The sequence below is a fragment of the Rosa rugosa genome, chromosome 7, assembly GCF_958449725.1.
Source record: "Rosa rugosa chromosome 7, drRosRugo1.1, whole genome shotgun sequence".
Classification (NCBI taxonomy): Eukaryota; Viridiplantae; Streptophyta; class Magnoliopsida; order Rosales; family Rosaceae; genus Rosa; species Rosa rugosa.
The window spans coordinates 30,188,779-30,210,695 of record NC_084826.1 but is presented as its reverse complement, the minus strand read 5'-3'; the positions used below and the strand labels follow the sequence as shown (position 1 = coordinate 30,210,695).

Below are 21,917 nucleotides of genomic sequence, written 5' to 3'. Positions count from 1 at the left end.
ACCACCATCTCCTCCATCAGCTTCAACAACTTCGTCTCCTTGATCTATCTAGGGTAGATACGAGGATTTTTATTTATACGCCATAATTCGACCACAAAAAGGTCTTCCACACCCATAAGGAAACATATTCTCATGTAACCGGGACAAAAAATAAAAAATAAAAAATATTCCAGGAAAAACAAAAATAATTATATGAAAACACTTCGACAGTAAATCTCTTATAAATTAATATTATTGAGAGTACAAAATTTATTATTTTATAGAGATTATTATAAATGAGTAACTAAAGGTGGATGACAATAAAATTCTTATTTACAAATGACCGTGTGAACATTATTCATGAACAATTTATTAATTAATCTAATAAATAAATATTTATTAATTTATAAAGAGTTTTATGCTTTTCTTAGTTGAATTACATAACCTAATCTAGTTTGATTAGGTATTCCATTTCTAGTTGGATTATGTTCCTAATCCTAATAAACTTATATTTACCATCCATAAATTTTAGTGTACGCTATAGAAATGTGACATAAATTGAGCACCTTTTAAATTATCTTCAAGAAAATGATAGTGATAGAATCGCCTATCATCGAAGGGTAATGAATAAGTCTATTTAGAGAGTTTGAGTATGAAGTTTGGTTGTCAAAGGATGTTAAGCTAGTAGCCCTTTTTTCTCTTGTTAGGATCTTTGTGTTGTGTCAGAAATACATGCATATTATCAGGCTGGATGTTGTTCTATGGTCACTTCATTTCTCAAAAACTCAAGATTTTTCAGAGAATGTATAGTCATCAGACATAAAATCTGAATCTGTGTAAGAACGGGACACCGAGAGAAAATATCTCCTCCGATTGCTCTGAAATTGGAGGAAGCTTCTCAAACTAAGAGATTCTGTTAGACACCTTCATCACCCTTCCCACTGGTTTTCAGAGGCATAGATGTTTGAAAGAAGAACATATATGCATGCTACTGAAGTATGTCTCACAATAGGAGTAGGATATCTATCTGTTAACTTACCTGGTTAACATGAAGTATATGTGCTAAGCTTTAAATCTTCTAACTGATAAAAACTGATCTTGGACTCCTTAATGGGATGAGAACAAGCTAAGTTTTTGGCCACTATATAAACAGGAGAAAGTTCATGTGCTCGATCACTACTGTATTGCAAAGCGTTCAGCCCTGTTCCTGAAGAAAGCAAGTATTGAAGTGCAGAAGGCTATCTCCCTGAGTTGCTGATCATCAATGGTTCAAAATATGGATGCAGGTCATCTCCTATTCCTACTAGGATGACGTGTGTGTGTGTGTATATATATATATATATATATATATATATATATATATATATATATATATATATATATATATACAGGGGGGTTCTGAAGCGGACGTCCGCACTTCGCTAAAGTGCGGACGCCGGCGCTGCAGCCCAGCTCAGGCGTCGACGGCGGCGCGAATCGGGCCGGAAGGAGGCCAGAAGCATCCAAGACGGCTTATGGGCACCGTTCGAGGTCGGAGGAGGTCGGAGTTGCCGGTTTCTGGGCAGCCACCTCACCTGCAACTGCAGGTTCTGTGCAGCACCGGAAAACCTGTCGCCGGCGACTCCACTCGACTGCAGACCCCTCCGCACGACCCCTGGCCTCCCTCCGGCAAGCCGCGCCGCACCGTCGTGGCCTGAATTGGTCTGCAGCACCGTCATCCGCACTTTAGCGAAAGTGCGGACGTCCTCTTTGGAACGTGTCCGTATATATATATATATATATATATATATATATATATATATATATATATATATATATATATATATATATATGTATATATCCATGTGAATATGTAATTTTGTATGTATCTATGCTTTTGTGAATTGATCTTGATGTATGCTGTGTTGCATCATGGTTTACAACAAAGCACTCAACCATTGCTCTTCCAAATTCAAGATCTCCATGAATTCTAGACGCATTGAGCAATGCAATCAACACTTATGAGTCTGATTCAATGGGAATCTCTCTCACAACCTTCTTTGCCTCTTCTAGCTTCCCAGCTCTCCACATTAATCGACCCTAGTGCTAGACCCTGGCTGTACGTATTCCCAAAAATATTCCTCATACTTTCAAGAATTTGCAATACCTCATGCACCAACCCCACTCAACTACATGATCTCAAAACGCATACAAGTGTAACTTCAGTATGCATAACTCCTTCATTCTTCATTCTTGCAAACATTGAAATGGCAGTTCCATTTCACCATTATTTGCAACGCCCAAGTTCGAACAAGTAAAAGTAAAGACATTACTATTTGGCATCTCATCAAATACAACACAAAGAGTTCTGAAAACAGCAGTGCCCAGCACTGTATCTAATCTCATCATCTTCCTATTGGCATACACATGTATCCACCTTCCCTGATCCACTGCACCGAAGTGCAAGAAGTGAGTACACCCACCATAACTGCATGGTTAGGAAAAATACCATTAGTCTGTATAACAGCAAAAAGCTCCAAGACCTCTCTGAACAGCCCAACTGGCACATACCCCATAATCATAGTGCTCCAAGAAACAGCATTCTTTTCAGGCTGATAAAAAAGCTCAGCAGAAATCTCAATTTCACCAGACTTCATATAACCATGAATTAATGCAGTCCATATAAGTCACAGATCAGATGCTAATGAATTGATAAAGTCTTAGACCACACTGGTAATCTCATGTCAAACAGTGTATGAGCTGGGTGTTGCCAACCGAACCTATTGGGATGATTATGGAGCACCAAACCAAAAGAGCAACAGGGAAGGTCAGCAAGCTCTGAGAAGGAAACTAGGAAAGAGAAGGTGTAATTGTTAGGCATGAAGCCACTTTAAATCATATCAGTGTATAGAGATATTGTTAGAACATGCATACAGAATCATAAAACAAGAACCTATACTAGATCAGATCATGTTAACAGAATCACTGCAATATTAACAGAATGTAATTTATGCTTAGGATTGATGGTGTTGTATCAACCCTAAGTCTGCAAAAATCAAGAACATCTGAACTTAAATACAGAAAACTCACTTGATGCACTTGCATTGTCCATGACAGTCTTCTCCTGAATCCAAATTGATTTTCTCTTAGTAATGGGACTAATATTGAGAAAGAACTCATGTTTCAGAAGGGACCAGTCTGACATTCATATAGAAGCCTTACATGACAGTTTCATCCATAAAGAAAATGTCATTGCTTAACTTTTTCATCAAACCATCAACTGCAATACAATTTTGAATTCAAATAATGTATAGCCTTATCTAGAGAATTAATTCAAAGCTTATACATATGTGCTTTAAACTCAGACCACACTTTATGTACTTACTTGTACTGCATTTACACAACATATAATTTCTAAGTGCTGTCAAGTTCCATAAGCTGCAATGCTTACAGATATAACTCTCATGGACTCACTTTGCTCAGTAAAAGTTCAAATCAACTTCTTTCTTTTTATGTTCTAACAGCAGAATCTGAGTAGTGAGATTTCTGGGCTTAGGACTAGGTTGGTCCTTGAGTTTCATGTTCTTGTATGCAATTTTATAAGTACAATCCAAACACCAAGGGTGTCAAAAATCTAGTTTGGGGGCAAAGTTGATAAAACTCCCATTTACCCTAAAAAAAAAAAATGTTATCAACATTCTGATGTCTCATGAGGCGTGACTTTGGTTTACTATCAGACCAAAAGGAAAAAAAAAAAACAGACTTTGGTTTATTATGGGGCCACCTATTCTTACAGGATTCAAGAATGATGGTTGCAGACAGTTACCAAAGAAAATCTAAAATTGCATCGATCTGTGGTTGACAGGGGGAAGCACTTTCTTCGGAAAGTGACAAGTTCTAACAACGTACCTGATGTTTCTTGAGCCTTTAAACGATTAATATATATATCATGAGCACATCCCAAGCATTCAGAGAGCCCAGACATTGAAAATCACTAGTATTTAGGATGAATATGTTTTCAGTGAAATAGAAACCACAGTGAGATAAGACAAGGTTTCATTTCAGAAATAATGAGTCAATGATAAAATCTGAGGAATTAGGACAACGGAGAAGAAAGAAAAAGCTGCAGAAGGATTTTCTTGATCTTTGGATATTCCAAAGGGGATTAATTTGATTTTTGACAAATAGAAGCCCTTGAGAGATGGTCATTGTACCAAATATCTTGCCAAAGTCGAATTGTCCTATTCCCAATGTGATTAATGGATATATCAAACAGTAGAAGTTACTTTTTAGTTAAATTTAGCTAAAGTTAAGAAATATAGCTATTGATTTAACAATGATTAAATACCGTTTGGTCATTGAGCTTTTGACCAAAAAACACTTCAGTCCCTGACCTTTTAATTTCACACGTTTAGTCCTTGTACTCTTAGAATTTGGACCAATAGGTGCATTCCGTTACTCTCCATCCAAAAACTCCATTATGTTGCTAACATGGCAATCCATCGACATCAAAAAGTCTATTATACCCTCACATTCTTTTTTTTTTCCCTTAAATTTTTTTTTTAATTTTAAATTTTTTTCTTTCACTAACTCAATAAGTTGGACTTCTTTCTCAACCCCTCAAATCTCTCCACCATCAAACCTCGCCACCACAAACTCTAGGCCACCATGGGTAGTAGGGAGGTGAAATAGAGCTAGACCTTATCTCCATCGATCTCACCTCCCCTCGAAGCCCAAGGAACCTACCTAGCTTCGAACTTATCTTTATCGATCCCACCTCCTTCAAGCTCAACCTCCGGCTCCTCGACGTACGCCAAGAACTTCGAATTGGTGAGACAAAGAACATGGATGCAAGGAAAGGTCAGAGAAGTCGAAAAATTACCAGGAGATTGCCAAATTTTTGGAATTTGTAGACTTGGTGTTTTTGCCGAAGCACTCGAAGATCGAGACCCATATCAATCTTCTTGATCAAAGACCCAAATTGAAACCCAGCCGGCTGGGACTTGATGGCTTGTGCTCAGATCGGGTCTGGAAATACGGCGGCGTTTTGCTTCTTGATTTGCAGTAACGTCTCCGGCGAGTTCTTCGAGGCCGGCGCATCGATTCCTCACCCCAAGAACGTCCACGCCGTGAACTACACCAAGCTGCTGAACCTCACAGTCAACAGTCCGTCGGATGATTATGAGGATTTTGGAATTTGGGATGGGGAAATTTTTTATTCAAGACTTTGAGCGTGAAATCCAAGCTTCCATTTGTGGACATGATAGTTTCGCTAGCGAATTCACTGTTGTTGTTCGTCCGATACGGCTACTCTCTCGTTATAATGGACATATTCGTAAAGGTATATTGTAATACCCCGGAAATTCATTATTAATTTTTAATGATTTTCCAGAAATTATTAAGTTGATTGCTGAGACGATTTCTTGGTTCGAGGGTGGAGCGAAAGTGTTTCGGACGAATAATTACTCGAAACGTTTTATTTTGGAGGGGTCAAGGGTTGACTTTTTATATGTTAGGATTCCGTGAAAACTTCCTTCACAGAAATTGTAGAGTGTGTCGATACAAGTTCGTGGACATAAGGAACGTGAAAATCAGAGTTCGTATGAAGAAGTTATGGGCATCGAAAAATGTTTCCATTTTGGTTAAATATGAAAAAAATCCAGAAATTTCAGAAAATACCGAAGTTTCCATTTTTGGAAACTTTTCTCTCTCTTCTCTCTCGAGCCGTTATCGGGGGCATATTTTCGTCCGGCGATTTCTCCCTCCTCCAGCCACCAATCGACGTGCCACTTGTTCCATTCTCTTCACCTCACTTCCCTCTCCAAATCTGGCAGCTTCGTCACCTGGTTCAAGCCGTGGACGGCGTAGCAAGGGTGGAAAGAGGAGGTGGCTTGCAATCGGGGGATCAACTTGGTACTCTCAATTCGGGCCACCTCAGGCGGAGTTTCTTGGGGGCTTTTGGAGCCCAAAGGACGTAGAAGCTTTCCCCCATGGTGGCTTGCAACGATTCAAAGTGTGGAGGTCGAATTTTGAAGATTGGGATTTTAGGGTTCATCGAGTTTCAGAGATTTCGAGGTAAATTCCGGTCATATGGCTTCGATTCAGAGTTTGTGCTAGTTATGAATGTTGATGTACATGTTGAGAGGAAGAGTTTGACATAGGTCTTGCCGCCCAATTCGGAGGTTGATGGCGGATTTACTTATTATTCTGAATGAATTGATAAATTGTGAATCATTTTCGGAAATGAATATTTGTTTTAAATGAAACAACCTCGATCGACTACGGTTCATAGGACTACGGTTCACAGGTATGGAAAATGAGTTTTAATTATAAAAAAATGATTTTCACAAGTTTTTGCAATTGTGAACTATAGTTGGTATTAGTGACATTCCTGAGTGAATGACTACGTGTGTGTGTGTGTGTATGGAGGCGTTCCAAAGAGGACGTCCGCACTTTCGCTAAAGTGCGGACGTCGACGCTGCAGCTTTGCTCAGGCCACGAGGGAGCGGTGCCGCTTGCCGGACGGACCAGTCTGCAGTCGGGTGGAGTCGCTGGCGACGAGGTTGCAGCGATGCCCAGAAAGTTGCAGTTGCAGGTCAGGTCGCTGCCCAGAACCTGCAACCTCGATCACCTCCGACCTAGATCGCTGCCCAGAACGGTCTGGGATGCCTCTGGCCTCCGTCCGGCAAGCCCCGAGCCTTCGTCGCCTCCTGAAACGCCGCAGAACCGTCGACGTCCGCTTCAAAACCCGCCCGATATATATATATTTACGTGAAATATATATGTATGGGTGGATTAGTTGGATGCAAGCAATATTTGTGCGTGAGTTCTTATTATTGTTTAGGGAATGACTTTTCGGGAAACAATATGTTGTGGGAAATGGTATTTCTATTGTTTTGAATAGTGATTGAAGATTTGGGAGTCACAGGTTGTGATTTCTCCGTTTTTGGGGATTTGGATAACATTTTGGGTCCAGTAGAACTCGTTGAAAGGTTTTATCTAAGGGTCAGGTTGGCCTAAGGATCCTGGGTTGTAGGTCGTAACCACAGTGCAGGAATATCGGGATTTCACATCTTTGGTCGGGTGAGTGGATATGATCAGTTAGAGCTCTAGTCTGTCTGTCGTTTTATTGTCATGGGGCATAACTTTGTGTTATGGCACTTGCGGGTATATGTTTTCAAAAGAGAGTTTCAGGGTGTACTTTCTTTTATTGTCCAGGTTGGACCGGAGTTTTCATATTGATTTATCAGGTTAACATTTTTTATGTTTTGATCACGATGTGACTTGTGTTGTTTCTTTGGGAAAAGAATATTGGATTTTAAGGAATTGGGGTGTGTGTTTTTTTCCCTTACGTTGAAAGGTTTTCCTTGGAATTTGTGTGTGTTGCTTCCTTAAATCGAATTGGTGGACTCTTCGTGATTTTGGTGTGAGTTATTTTGTGGGAGTTGAAAGGGTGGTTTCTTGGCTTTAGTGTGAGTTGTTTAATTTCCTTATTTATTTTATTTTTTCATTTCTATTGTTTGATTTTAATATAATCTTCTGAACTAATTAAACTGTATGCAGGGATTACTATGGTTTTGAATTGTGTGCTTTTTGGTGATCTCCTGAACTAATTTTCTATGCAGGGATTACTGGTCTTATTTAATTTATTGTGAGGGCAATTGTGGTTATTTAGGTTTACTCACATGAGCTTGCAAAAGCTTACCGGGATTGTTGTTTCAACCCGGTGCACTATTCCATGGTGTAAGGGTTATTGTGTAGGTCGGGGTAACGAGTAACTGTCGTTGGAGCTGAGGTTTTGTTGCTGTCGTAGCTTGGATGTAGAAGTACTTTTGGTTTTAGTCTTTTGCTGTGTAGTGAGTGTGGTGGAGTGTGTTTACTTATTGAATTGTTATTTAGTTTAATTTGTAAACTCTTTTGTAAAGTAATATGTGACTCTAAAGAACAATTCGGTATTGACATTGTGAGCTCGGTTGGTTATGTTGCATAGTTCAAATGAAATATTTTCTAAGTGTTCTCTTTGAGCTTGTTAGGTTATCGTGTTTCGGATTCAAATTTCTTTATTCGAAATTCGGGGCGTGACATATATCTACTTGTGCAATGTGTGATTTGAGTGGTCAAGTTTTGATCTTGGTTAGAAGTTGGGTTTTTTGATCAATTCTGGAATTAGAATTTTAGTTCGTTGATTTTGGAAGTTTAATTTGAAGTATGGACTGGGTTTTGCAGGTCACCATTGGAGAAATGGGGGATTTTCATTTCAGATGTGGTTTTGGGCGACGGAGCAGTAGCATTGGGGATGTAAAATTTCTGGGTTTTGAGGGTTAAGAGGTGGTGGTTGGCAGAGAGAAGAGATTGGGGGTTTTGGAGAGAGGATAAGTAGAAAATAAAAAAGATATAAAAATTAAAAATAAAAAAAAACAGAGAAAAAAGAAATTAAGGAAAAAAAAAAGGAATGTGAGGGTATAATAGACTTTTTAATGCAGACGGATTGCCACGTCAGCAACATAACAAAGTTTTTGGACGAAGAGTAACGGAATGGACCTATTGGTCCAAATTCTGAGGGTACAAGGATTAAACGTGTGAAACTAGAAGGTCAGGGACTGAAGTGTTTTTTGGTCAAAAGCTCAAGGATTAAACAGTATTTAATCCATTTAACAATGTTGCTCTAGTAGTAGTAGCTATTTGTAAGTGATATACTATATTTTATCAAATTGTAAATTGACATGAGAACAAAAGAGGAGAGAGAAATATAATTTTTGCTTTAGCTATTCTTGATTGTCTAGCTAAATATAGCTATTAACTTAGCTATAGCTAGTCTGTTGGAGTTGATTTTTCTATCAAAAATAGTTATATATAGCTAAAAATTGAATTTAGCTATTTTGTTGAAGATGCCCTATTGCCGGTGAAGTAGAATCACAGGGTAAAAAACTATTAGCACTTATCAGGTGTTCTTATCACGCTACAATTAGATTACAATTCAAATTTCTTTAGACTGATATGAGAAATTCAATATCTTCCAGGTAGCTCAACAATCAAATGTCATTCTATTGTACATTTAACTCAACTTATAAGAGCACTTCTAGAAATGAAATATAGCAGTAATATACTAGTCATTTTCAAGAAGGTTTTCAATGTTCAAGCAACTAAATTTAACTTCTTATTTGCGATTTGGAAATATCAGCAGTGAGCATTCCGAAATTCACCATAATTAATTATCACTTGAATGCATCAAAACATTCCTGAATAAATCTACACATGTAAAAGTCCAAAGAGTTAAAGTATCACGCCATTTGAAATTGACAAGTCATGAGAGAGGTTTGAAGAGGAGGAGATCAGCGACACGTTTTCGAGTCTGACCGAGGTGCGAGGTCGGAGAAGATCTGCTGGAGTTCGGCATTTGGATTGCCGGTTGAAGATTTTGGTTCATGCTTGAAGGATCAGCCTTGTGCAACGAGTGCGGTCGCTTGTACTGGTTTGGTGGGCGGCGGGATGGTTGCCATGGTCTCCTGCCTGGGGAGGCTGCCAGATTAATTAGGTGGTGGTGGGAGGCTTCTCAGAAGGTCCAGATTCAGCCAGCTGGGTGTCGGGGGAGTAGGGTGGCCTTGGGCCTCTGTCTTCCTGGGCTGCAAAGATGCAATCTAGAGAATTGGGCCTAGATTAGCCAATACTATTCTCTCACACTTAGGTCGGGTTTGGGTTTTTTTGGGGTGGTCTGTCCTGCACTATGTCCTACAACTGTTCCTAGAATGTTGCTGTGGGTGTGTTGAATGTTGCGACATACACCAAGAGGGTCTTAGGCGTCAAGATATTCAAGACATTGGTTCCATTTTAGGACAGTGTAAGATTAGGGAGTTTTTAAATTTTGCATTTTCTTTTTCAGCGGTTCCTTTAGGTTTTTAGTCTTGTTGAAGTATGGACTTTAGTTTTTTTGGATTTAGTATTTTTCGTGAGCTTGCATTGTAATATGAGGGGTGTTCTGTACCTTTCATGCTTGACCGAGTGAGATTGTATGATTTATCATCAATGGATTAGTCTTTCGTTGCCTCAAAAAAAAAAAAAAAAAAAATTCAATAGATCGTGCAGTTGTTTCCGAAAGCCTTCTTCAATCTATAGAAATTCAAAAAGAAAAAAAAAATCCACACTCCAATTTTCCGACATAATAAGATGCAATTAGAAGTGTACTTTAGGTAGTTTAACATTTCAGAATCTTAGATTCAAAAAGAAATTAAAACCTCCACTAATCATGCAAGAAAAATCTTAGACTCAAGAGTTTCTGACAGAATAAAATGCAGTTTTTTTTTTTTTTTTTGAATCAAGCCCGAGGGCGAAAAATATATTCATCACAAGCCAGAATAAGCCGTTACATACCCTTCTGCTGCCATTTATAGACAGACAAGAAGATAGTGGTAGTACCCAAAGTGATACATAGGAAATAGACCTACTCATTGTACAATCAAATACGTAGATAGCGGAATCCTCCTTTGGTACTACGCTATGGAGGTGCTAGAAGAACTAAACCTAAAAATAGAAAGACCCAACCCTCCCAACCTAACTCTCAAAACAATAAATCTATTCGCCTAGAGACCTCAATTGGTGTACAACTAGAGACACTGAGAATTAAGCCGACAAAGACAAAGACCAAATGTTAAACTAGGTAGGAAAAAAATCCACTAGACTGCCAAAAAAATCCACTAGATTGCCAAGAAAGGCCTAAAAAGAGACTAGAAAATAAAAGACTAGAAGAAAAGGACAAAAAACTAACAAGACCATAGGTCCAAGAGCAAGACCCATAAACCAAGCCCAACCACCTGAGCCCGAGCAGAATCCTGACAATGAGTAGTTCCAGCGCGCCGCACCCTCTCTGTCACATCTAGTAACAGCGAAGCCACCAACGCCAATGACCAAATCTGGTAACCACTCCGTGAGTGCCCACCATCATCGGTCAATCCAAAGCAAAGTGATGAAATCACCATCAGCTCCGGATCCAGGAGCAATTGGCTACCTCTCGACCACCTCTACAGTCGCCGTCAATAACGAATCATGCCGCTCGCTCCACCTTCATCTAACCCGCAGCACAGTCGTTCTCCTTGACCCAATGAAGCCAGACCGCGGCCATGGAGACCAGTTTCAGCCAAGTCTAAAGATCCATGAAGCATGCACTGCCTAGGAACAGTTGTAAGACATCAAGGGACGCCGCCTAGATGCCCGTCTGACGACAACATCCCAAGGACGCCCCGCCGGATGAACAAGAATTCTCTAAGGGTTGAAAGCTTGTTGGGAGGCCAGGGAGGCTAGGGTTTTTTGGTTAGGACTAATCATGACAGAATAAAAGTTAAGCTTACTTTGGGTAGTTTAACATGTCAGAATCTTAGACTTGAAATTATGACCTCCACAAATCATATAAGGATGGAACTGATTAGTTTACTTATCATTTACCAAAGAAAAGCATGGAATACTATTCATTATTATGAATTTCATGCTTGATATATTGCTAAAATAACTGTACCAATTGTAAGAACATTTGATCAGTATTTTCGTCTAAAATCAGAGGGAAATAGACACCTAGCAACAGTCAGTATATAGTCTGCATAAGTGAAAAGGGCCTCCACATAACCAAAATCAAATAACTCGTATCTGAATTTCAAATATAAACCAGCCCAACTGAAATAGAAACAAATAAACCAGCCCAACTGAAATTACAAGCAACAGAGTAGCATAAGTGTGAGAGGAATAGAAACAATTGGGACGCTGAAGAGGAGTGAGCTTGAAAGAAAATATTAATCGAACTTGACCCAGAATGAAATTTGTTATTCTGGAGCAGTTTGAGATTTGCCATATCCAAAACAACAAACGTGAGCAGTTATAGATTTCCCCTATTCACAGGGAGTGTCACATGACTTCCTTGCTAAGCACACCTGGATATTGACATGGGAATGCTCTTTCTTGATCATACCCCGGACTATGTTTGTGGGTTTTCCCAGTCTACTGAGGTTTGCAAGGATGCTAGAAAACAACTTCAAGTGATTATATCAAGCATGGCATACATTAGAAGTGGTAGGAGTTTCTAATCCATAACACGGGCAGCAATGAAGAAAGGATCAAAGACAAGTTACCTGTACCACCAATTTGTGACAGCCATATAGTAAATCCTGATAGACAGGAGTTCTCTGTTGGCCTCCTAGTACGTGTGGAAATTACTGCCCTAACATGTAAGACCAACATTACTTACCTGAAGAGCTTGTTCTTTAGCAACAAGAACATTGGCTTTACCCAAAGTTTTACGACCAGCCAAACGACTGGAACTGAAAAGATTGCCAGGTGAAAGAGTGGATATGTAATGAATTCAACAGACTATATACAGGGAATGCTCCAATCCTGCGCAACCTGTGCATTCGATCCAGAGGGCTTGAAAGTCTAATGAACACAATCCGCCTCTAACAGTAGTAAAACTAGAACTCAGAATCACAAAAGGACTCCTTTGCTGCCGAAAATGAGGTTACTATGCTCTAACCATAAGGAATAGACTGTGACAGACCAGCAGATTTTCTTTTCCGGAGAGGAGGGAGACTTACCCTTTCCAACGGCAAGCAGCCCAATCCATAACGGAGGGCCAGTAGGCCAAGGATTGTTTCTGTAATGTTCATATGGTTTCAGAGTGCAATAAATCCATGCATACGTGATACATGATCTGTGTATTGAGTTACTATAAGATCAGTTAATAGGTAATGTATTATATGTATAAAACTATAAACTTACGGTTGACAAAGGTAGAGTTCTGGGAAGAACAGAATGTAAAAGAATTTATCTATAGAAAAAATGAAGACTACTTGGGAAGAGAGATACAGACAGTTCATTAAGAATTGAATGTTCTCTTGATAGCATTTGTGTATGAACCGACTCTCAGCTACAACTAAACAGTTTAGTCTTCATCACAATCAAACCAAAATGACTTCAAATGCTTGGCAGTTGCAAATGATAACAACAAGATTTCCTGCATAAGCACATGCGACCTGTATCCAATTAAGCTACATCCCGAAACCTTTCTCACCCTTTTCTCCTCCACTCCCTTCCTTAGAGTGTGACATCGTCCCACTGGTTTTCAGAGGCATAAATGTTTGAAAGAACATGCACACAGCTGTGGTCTAATCTTTGCCCAGTGAAGCGCTCTACCATTTGTTTTCCCAAATCAAGATCTCCATGAAATCTACAAGCATTAAGCAATGCACCCAAGAGGAACGAGTCTGGTTCATTGGCATCTCAGTCACAACCTTGTTTGTGTCCTCAAGCATGCCAGCTCTCCCCAGTAGATCTACCAAACAACCATAATGCTGGATCCCTGGCTGGATTGCGAAACTATTGTTCATACTTGTGAAGATTTGCAATCCCTCATCCACCATTCCCACTCGACTGCAAGCACTCAAGACACATACCAATGTAACTTCATTAGGCGCAATTCCCTCATTATTCATTAGCGCAAACTACCAAATGGCACTTGCACTTGTGCAAGGCCCGAAATCAAAGAAGTAAAAACAAACACATGCCTCTCCGGCATCTCATCAAACACAGCGGGACCAGTTTCGACACAACCATGCATACTTTGTGTACATGTCAACAAGAGCAGTGCACAACACTGTATCTAGTCTCATCCCCCTCCGGTCGACATATGCACCAACAAAAGAGCAAGCACGGAGCGCAGCCACAATCCCGGCATAGTTAGGCGAAAACTCGATCAGCATTTTGCATATCAGCAAAAACCTCCACCTTACCATTTTTTTGTTCACCCTACTTGCTTATTACACCCTACATTTTAATTTCAATTATTAAATTTACTTTATCTAATCCATTTATTTTTCCAAGAATATCCTCATATTGTTCAAGTAAATGCAGAATATGTGTCTAGCCCAAACTCTAAATTACTTGCTCTAGTGGTAATAGGGTTTGTATTAGAGATAATCTTAGGAGATATCCAATCAATGTACGATTATGTTTCCTTGTACAACTCTATCTCTATGCTTGTAATCCTCTATATAAAGAGGGCCCCTATTATCAATGAAAGCACGACTCAATTCTGTCCTAATTTTAGTTTTCCTTAAACACGTTATCAGCACTAAGCCCTAACCCTGAAACCCTAAAATCGTAGCCTTCAAACCCTAGCAGCCACCGCCACCTTACCATTTTTTTTGTTCACCCTACTTGCTTATTTCAATTATTAAATTTACTTCATCTAATCCATTTATTTTTCCAAGAATATCCTCATATGACATATTCAATTAAAAAAGAGATTTTTTTTAATGAAAATCTATCATTTAATTTTTACCACAAAAAAAAAAACTATCAAAGTTTCCTAATAAAATTATAATCTGATTGATTTACTTCCATTTTTTTAATTTTTTCTTTCAGTTTCGATGTTTCTCTATTTCAATCCATGTCAAAAGATTAGTAAGTTGTATAGCTTCAACATAGTTTCTAAGGTTAGCTAGGGTTTGGAGAGCAGCGGCTCTCATGGTTTCATCGCACTCTATACCTTCTCCATTCTTGGAGATTTCTTTAGGCGAAGCCTCTATTCGTCGATCCTTGTTGTTGTCAAAGGCAAGGGGATAGTTTTGGGTGGGAACTGTGAATGGTGGAAGTAAGAAACCACAGACGTCACTACAAAAAAAAATTGCAATGGCCACGGCGCAATGCCGTCGCAAAAACCTATTTTGCCGTCGCAAAAGAGTATTGGCGACGGCTCTGCGACGGCAATTCTTCCGACGCCGTTGGTGGCGTCGCCAATGGTATTTGCCACGGCAATTTGCCGTCGCAAGACTATTAGCGACGACAAAACGTTTGCCGTCGCAAGAATTTTGCGACTGCAAAATGCCGTCGCAAATACCAATAGCGACGCCACCAACGGCTACTGAAGTTTTTTGCCGTCGCCAAAAGTCATTTGCTACGGCAAAAATGCCGTCGCAAAAATATTATTTATGAATAAAAAAAAAATCAGCATGCAAATGCATGCCGATTTTTTTTTTAATGAATGAAAACCATACAAAAAGGAATGAAGCTTATATAAAAGGAAATGTTACACTTTAAATTTCCTCATAAATGTTACAAAATGAATGAAGCTTCTACCAAAATTTACAAGATCGATAATTAAGCTTTACAAGTTAGTTATTTTCCTCTAGCTTCTTCAAGATGAACTTTGCAGGGATCTTCCTCGATCTACTTCATGTACCAATTACTCTAGTGTTGTTGCAAGCCTCCTATAACAGAAAGTCAGAAATCGTCAAGCATTCATTAAAGAAACAAAAAGCTGGAAAAGTAATGGGAGATGTACACATGACATAAATATTGTTCATACCAGTACATACAATTAAGATTTCACTTGAACTCTTAATTACTTTTTGACATTTTGAGTCAGCAAGTGTGCTAAATCCAGGTCTTTCTACGATTAAAGCTAGAGTAGTTGATTTGAAGAATGCTAAATCCATAGTTTCATACTTACCTCGAAATATGTCTGAATTTCCATTCATTATATATCATGAAGATCCCTTCCAATTAGTTCCTGAATAGGGGGCTACTGCGAGTACTCTTGAAGGAACACGAAAAATTATTCAATTCATATGCATAAGTCTAAGTTACATATGCACTGTACTTACACTTGAACAATAAGAAAATTACAAGGCTCCACAAAGGGATATAGAACCATAAACTATATCCATAAGTACAGATGTAAACAAAATAACACAAAGGGATTTAAAGCTATACTTGTGCATATCTCCATGAATATCAAAATAGAAAGTAATAGATGGACTTGACGAAATTGTTTTGACAGCCTGCATTGAAGAAACAGAAAGCTAAAAAACCAAACATGAAAATGACAAACAACAGGGCAATGAACAAATACTAAAAAGAGCATATAAATATATTAGACTATAAAAAAAAGACTCACCATGTGATCCCAGATTACTACTACATCATTCGAAAATATCTATATATCTATATAACACACACACATATATATTTAGCAGTGTGGAAGCTATTCAATAAACCCATCAATTTTATCACCTTAACATCATTATCAAATGAACCCATCCATTTAGAAGTTAGCAAAGTCTTCATAACAGAATAAGCATAGCACGGTTACAGTTAGTGAATTTGCCCTGTTGGTGTTTTGTTGATGTGATAAAAGTCTTGTAGAATAAAGCTGCTGGTTCGTGTGCTATCTGTTGAAGATGAGGGTAGTGAGGCAGGTATATATACATATTCTATGATTTTGAATCCATAACTTGTGTTTCCTTTTACTGTCAAATTCTTAGACAAACAGTTGGGCAAATCTACCCAACAAAATCTTCCATATAAAACAATTGAAAGAATTAATCAGAAAAAAAAAAAAAAAAAAAAACAGCAACTGCTACTAAATACCAGACTCTCTACAAAATGCGCTAGAGAACCAAAAAGCAGCCTCAAATAAAGTTCTGTTATTATCCTCAGTTTATGGTATCCAAACAAATAAAAAAATTATTAGTACCTGAGCTGCATCAATTTCTATGGTTTGCTTTGATACGGCCTTGAGAGTTGCTCAAAAACATAACCATCTTCAGCGAAGAAGAACTTGGTGTCAATCTCTCTCTTGAAACCACCATAATGAATCGGTATCTCCTCAGCTGGAATTTACCTAAAAATATACAAAATTCGTTCATTTCGCAAATGTCAAGTTTATAATGGAGTCAAAATCAGATCTTTAATGGCTAATAATGAAGGGAAAATAAAGATGTTCAACTTGATCTAATTTTGGTATGTACCTTTACAAAGGAAATACAAACTGATTTGCCCTCTTCTCTCTTTCACTGCAGTAGCTAAGCCTTTATAAACACTGCAAATAATGGAAAATAGAGAAACTTCAAAACACCATAATATAGAGAAAAAACACACCCCAGACCTGGCATGAATTGAACATAATAAAGCAGGGGTTACAATCTCCTTCTGTATTGGAAGACTTTGGATTTAAATTTGAAATTGCTGAATTTTCAAGGAAAGAACCAAAAACCAATGCAAGAAGTCAGAATGAACCAAAATCCCACAAAGAGAATTTGCAGCCAAACAAAACGGTTAATTTATCAAACCTATGAATAATTCAGCCTTACAAACCAAATCCAACTTACCAACTGAACACCATAGATCGAACACTCACCATAATTTCAACCATAGATCGAACACCAACAAAAACAAAAACAGAAAAACAACACACCAATCGCAAAAACCACTCACCAAAACCACAAATCAAACCAGCAACAACGGCAAATACAGAGAACTACAAATCCGACCGGCCTGCCCCTTTCTTCACAGATCATGAAGACAACCCAAAGTTCCCAAACAAACACCTTTCTATTTATGCTGAAATGAAGACACGCGATACATTAAGGAAGAGGTTACATTAAACGTTTAGTTCTAGTGAATGCCAACAATCCCTTCAGCTGCAAAGTAAACAAAATAACTTCTAATCTCTACTGTAATTTCATGGTAGCAGTGACGTCTTTAGTTTTCCCAAATTCAAAACCAATATGAGATTTTTAGACAGTTGAAAAGTTACTGTTGGAAATCATACACAAACTTCATGCATCATCGCATCATTTCTATAGCAGATATTCAAAAACAAAGCTCTATTTGTCTCATTTCAGCTCACAAAACAACCGATTTACCAAGCAAAGCAAAATGAAAAAATTTCACCGATAACAAACAGATCACGAACTAAACTAAATCCAGAGTAAAGAGACGAACCTGTTCCACCATCACCAACGATTACGAGCTTGAAGCTCGGGTACTCCACGGTCTGCTGATTCGGCAAAGCCTACAAATGCAACAAAAAATTATCAAAAAAAATCAATAAAAAAATCCGTTTTTTCAGCCACCAAACGAAGATCAAAATCAGCAAAGAAAAAAAAAAGCTGAGATACATTTGAGTTTTTGAGGTCGAAAAGAAGTAGTGCAAGTGGCGCTGAGAACTGAAAATGAAAGAGGGAGATTTGTTAAGGGTTTATATAGTAGGAGCGTTTCGACAGAGGCGGCAGAGGCGGAGGAAGAGCTGGCTGGCGCAGAGAAGAGGGAAGGTGGGGGAGATCTGAACCATGGGTATCCAGACGGCGCGTGGTGTCGAGGATGGAGGTTACACAGGATTTGGGTTAGTGGCAAGTGGTGGAGACCAGTTGTGTTACAGGGTTTCGTTTTCGATCTGGTTTATGGATTTGTGGTTAGATCCAATCGGATCGCGGCTCAAATTCATTGGAGATTGGGATTTCAGATCTTGCAGCAGGCGATCCCTTGATGGTGGGTTGGAGGAAGGTGGCGGTGGGTGTTCCGGATCTGGTATTGATCTTCATGGATTGGGGAGGGTCATGTTTTGGGGTTGGGAAGGAATCAGAGAGAGAAAGAGAAAGAGGCAACGCTACAAATGGGGAAACTGATCGAGAGAGAGTGAGAGTTAAATGTGAGAGGAATGAATCATACGACGGAAGACATTCGCAGTAGCAAAGCCCAGTGATTTTAGCGACGGCGTCATACTGCTGACGTAAACCTATTATACTTTTGCGACTACATGCTTTGCCGTAGCAAATATAGGAGCTTTGGCGACGGCAATTGAGTACCGACGCTAACCATGTGTAGCATATATGCTACGGCTCTCCTTTGCCGTCGCAAACTAATTTTTATTTTTGCTACGCCTTGTTTCCCGTAGCAAATCTATGACCAATGGCGACGGCATTTTTGCGCCGACGCTAACTGTGGTGGCCATTGCAATTATTTTTTGTAGTGCGTGTCATCTTTTGTTCTGCCTCATGACTTTGTTTGCATCAATACTTTAGCTTAATCATTACTCTGGCAATCAAAAGGGTACTAAGACAAGTAGTTACATTCAAGGGTTCATTCTATGCCACTATTATATTCTTTAAGAATCATACTGAGGTAGTGCAAAAATCTTGAGTTGTAATAGTTCTATTGAATGGCAATTTGACTTTTTGATTCCAAATGTTTTTTCTTTTTTTCGTCAGGTTTAATTTGTTGGTGTACTTACATAGACATTTGCAAGCATAATTAGCTATAATGAGCCACGCTCATGCTACCGCCAGCGGTACCAACTCCCGCCAAAGGAGTGACCTACGGGTACACAGCCAAGCAGGCTACCGCCTGAGCCCCGGCTTACCCCCAGATCACCGCTGACGCGCTGCCAAGCACCACGCCAAACCAGCATCAGAAGCTCCAGAAGCTGGGGATTGGAGCATATCAGTCCCACATCGAAAACATGAAGAAGATCAGCTCCTTCTTCACCTATAAAAGGTTCTCTCTTCTCTCCTCATTAATTACTCATTTAATACTTACCTACTGTTACTTTGTCAACATAAATACATTGACTAACTTAGGCATCGGAGAAGAGAAGACCGCCCAACGCGGTCTCCGTATGACGCCCTCTGTATTTTACTTGACTGGTAGCGGAAGCTTTGAGAACATCACAAGTATCGGTCCGCCCATCGGACCAGCGTTAGCAAAGGTTTAGCTACCACTGAACTTTAAACATTAACATTGACGCCATCTGTGGGAATCCTTGAACAAAAGGCCATCCCACCACAACAACCACCATGACTAACGGTAGCGGGGGAAACGCTGAGGAGCAAGCGGATCAGTCCGCCAACCCCCATCCCACCAACCCCGCGGATAACGTTAACCCAGAGGTTAACGTTAACCGTGCACTATTCAGCACACCGGTCAACCCCGGCGTAGAACCACAGATCACTCCCCAGATCCCGCCAACCCAAACTACAGCGGAGGCTCAGCCGAGCGGCAACCGCCCACCGGTACGGGACCTCGCCGCTATGTATGAGCTGGCACTGACGAACCTTCACAAGGCAAATAGAGAACGCGAGCAAGAGCGCAGAGAAAAGGCAGAGGCCCAAAAGCATGTGGCCACGCTGATGTCGAAATTTAACGAATTGAAGAAGGCGCTGGAGGCAAACGTCAACCCAGCGCAAAGCGAGCAATCGTGGAGCACCAGACGCAGTCAACCTAACACCGGCGGATTGGTACCTGGACCAATCATTCAGATGCAGGTACCGCTGAACCCACCAGAGCTACGAGGAATGAGACCACCTCCTCCGCCCCGGCTAATGTTGGAGCAGGAGGCGGAGTCAGAACCATACACCAACTGCTCGGCACTCAGGGCTAGAACCGAGGGTAATGTACCTGCCCCCAGGCGAGAGCTGGTTCAGCGGAACATCCAGGCGGGACCCGATGGAGACACAATCGCCCTAATACTGGAGCAGATGCAACAACTAGAGCAAAGGCTAATCCGGGCGGAGACAGGCGACCCAGCGCCAATACCAAATCCACTATTTGCATCCAGGCCAGGACCATTCACCGCCAGGATTCTGCATGCCATCCGCCCAGCACACGCAAAGACACCAAAGATGTCACATTACAGCAGAAAGACTGACCCTTTGTCCACATGGACACCTTCAAAAAAGTCACCAATAACAAGGGGTTCGATGACGCCACTCTCTGCCACTTATTCAGCGAAACGCTGGACAGTGAGGCGATGAGTTGGTTCTTTGAGTGGCCGCCGGGATCCATTGACTCATTCCATGCCCCATCAAATGCTTTCCTCTCTCGGTTCATCCTATTGGTCGCCGGACACTACAATACAACTCAGCTGTTCAGCCTCAAGCAAGGAGAGGAGGAAACATTGAAGGCGTTTGTTACCAGGTGGCGAGCGGTAACATCCCAATGCCGCGATCTTGATAAGACAATGGCTCTGGCAGCTTTCAAGCAGGGACTCCTCAAGGGGCCATTTCTCTATCACCTCAACTACAACCATCCAAATGCCGCTTACGACCATGTCATGAGCGAGGCTGTCATCCATGCACAAGCAGAATTCATCACATATGGAGAGACCCCCCCCCCACCATCACCAACACCTGTGAAGTCCACTCAACCCTCCGCCAACCATCAGGAAATCGCTAGCAAAACCCCTGCTGCGCTGCCAGCCGATAAGAAGAGAGAGTGGCAACAGGGCAACTACCAAAGCAAGCGGCAGAAGGACCAACATTACAATAGGGGTAACCGCTCATCTTATGGGGATAACCATAATAAACAGACAGAGTCCTCTCAGCAGTACATAGTGTTTACAGTCCTTACGGCCTCATACGAGGAAATATATAACCAGTGCAAGGACTAGATCCCGCCACCACCCCCAAGAAAATACCCACGGACGGGAAAGCCCAAAAACACCGGCAAGTGGTGCAAGTACCACGAGGACAGCGGGCATAGTACCACGAGGACGCCTTCAAAACAACCATTGAGACCTTGTACCGAGATGGTAAGATGGAGCAATTCAAGGTGCACCAGCCACCACCCGTGATCGCCAACATTGAGCCCATGGGCCGCATCAACACCATCGACGGTGGTGCCCCAATCACCAACATGTCTCATAGGGCAAAAAAGCGCTATGCACGTGCTAACCACCCCAAGGAGGTATGCAACATCCGCTATGAGAGGTCCGCCAAACTCCCAAAATCTGGTTGGGAGCCCATCACCTTCTCAGAGGAGGAGGAGCACGGAGTACATCTACCCCACGACGATCCATTCTTGATCGACGCCATACTCGACAAATGGCCAGTGGGAAGGATCCTTGTCGACAGCGGATCCGCCGTAAATGTCATCTTTTACGGTTGCTACGACAAACTTCAGCAGAATAGAAAACTACTACAGGATCATGAGCCACTGCTTAGCTTCTCTGGTGACGTCACACAGCCATTGGGTTCTGATTACATGCGACTAGTTATCGGCACGAGTCCATGTAAGGCGGAAATCCATACAGAGTTCATTATTGTGGACTGCTTCAGTTCATATAATGCCATCATTGGTCGACCAACACGTAACAAGCTCAAGTGCATCATCGCCGGATACATGCTACTCATGAAGTTCCCTAC

The 21,917-nt window shown here is 40.6% G+C and overlaps 2 long non-coding RNA genes and 1 pseudogene across 2 annotated transcripts; all 3 read right to left on the bottom strand.

Moving 5' to 3' along the window:
• Positions 1 to 1,174: 1,174 nt before the first annotated feature.
• LOC133723155 (pentatricopeptide repeat-containing protein At5g66520-like) lies at positions 1,175 to 13,427 on the bottom strand (annotated as a pseudogene).
• Positions 13,428 to 14,987: 1,560 nt separating this feature from the next.
• LOC133720632 (uncharacterized) lies at positions 14,988 to 15,535 on the bottom strand. Its single transcript, XR_009851960.1, has 2 exons — positions 15,446 to 15,535; positions 14,988 to 15,203 (listed from the first exon to the last, which is right to left on the bottom strand). It is a non-coding gene; the product is annotated as an uncharacterized LOC133720632 (long non-coding RNA).
• A 1,210-nt stretch (positions 15,536 to 16,745) lies between these two features.
• Positions 16,746 to 18,744, bottom strand: LOC133723666 (uncharacterized). Its single transcript, XR_009853185.1, has 4 exons — positions 17,898 to 18,744; positions 17,722 to 17,791; positions 17,212 to 17,337; positions 16,746 to 16,816 (listed from the first exon to the last, which is right to left on the bottom strand). It is a non-coding gene; the product is annotated as an uncharacterized LOC133723666 (long non-coding RNA).
• Positions 18,745 to 21,917: the final 3,173 nt, after the last annotated feature.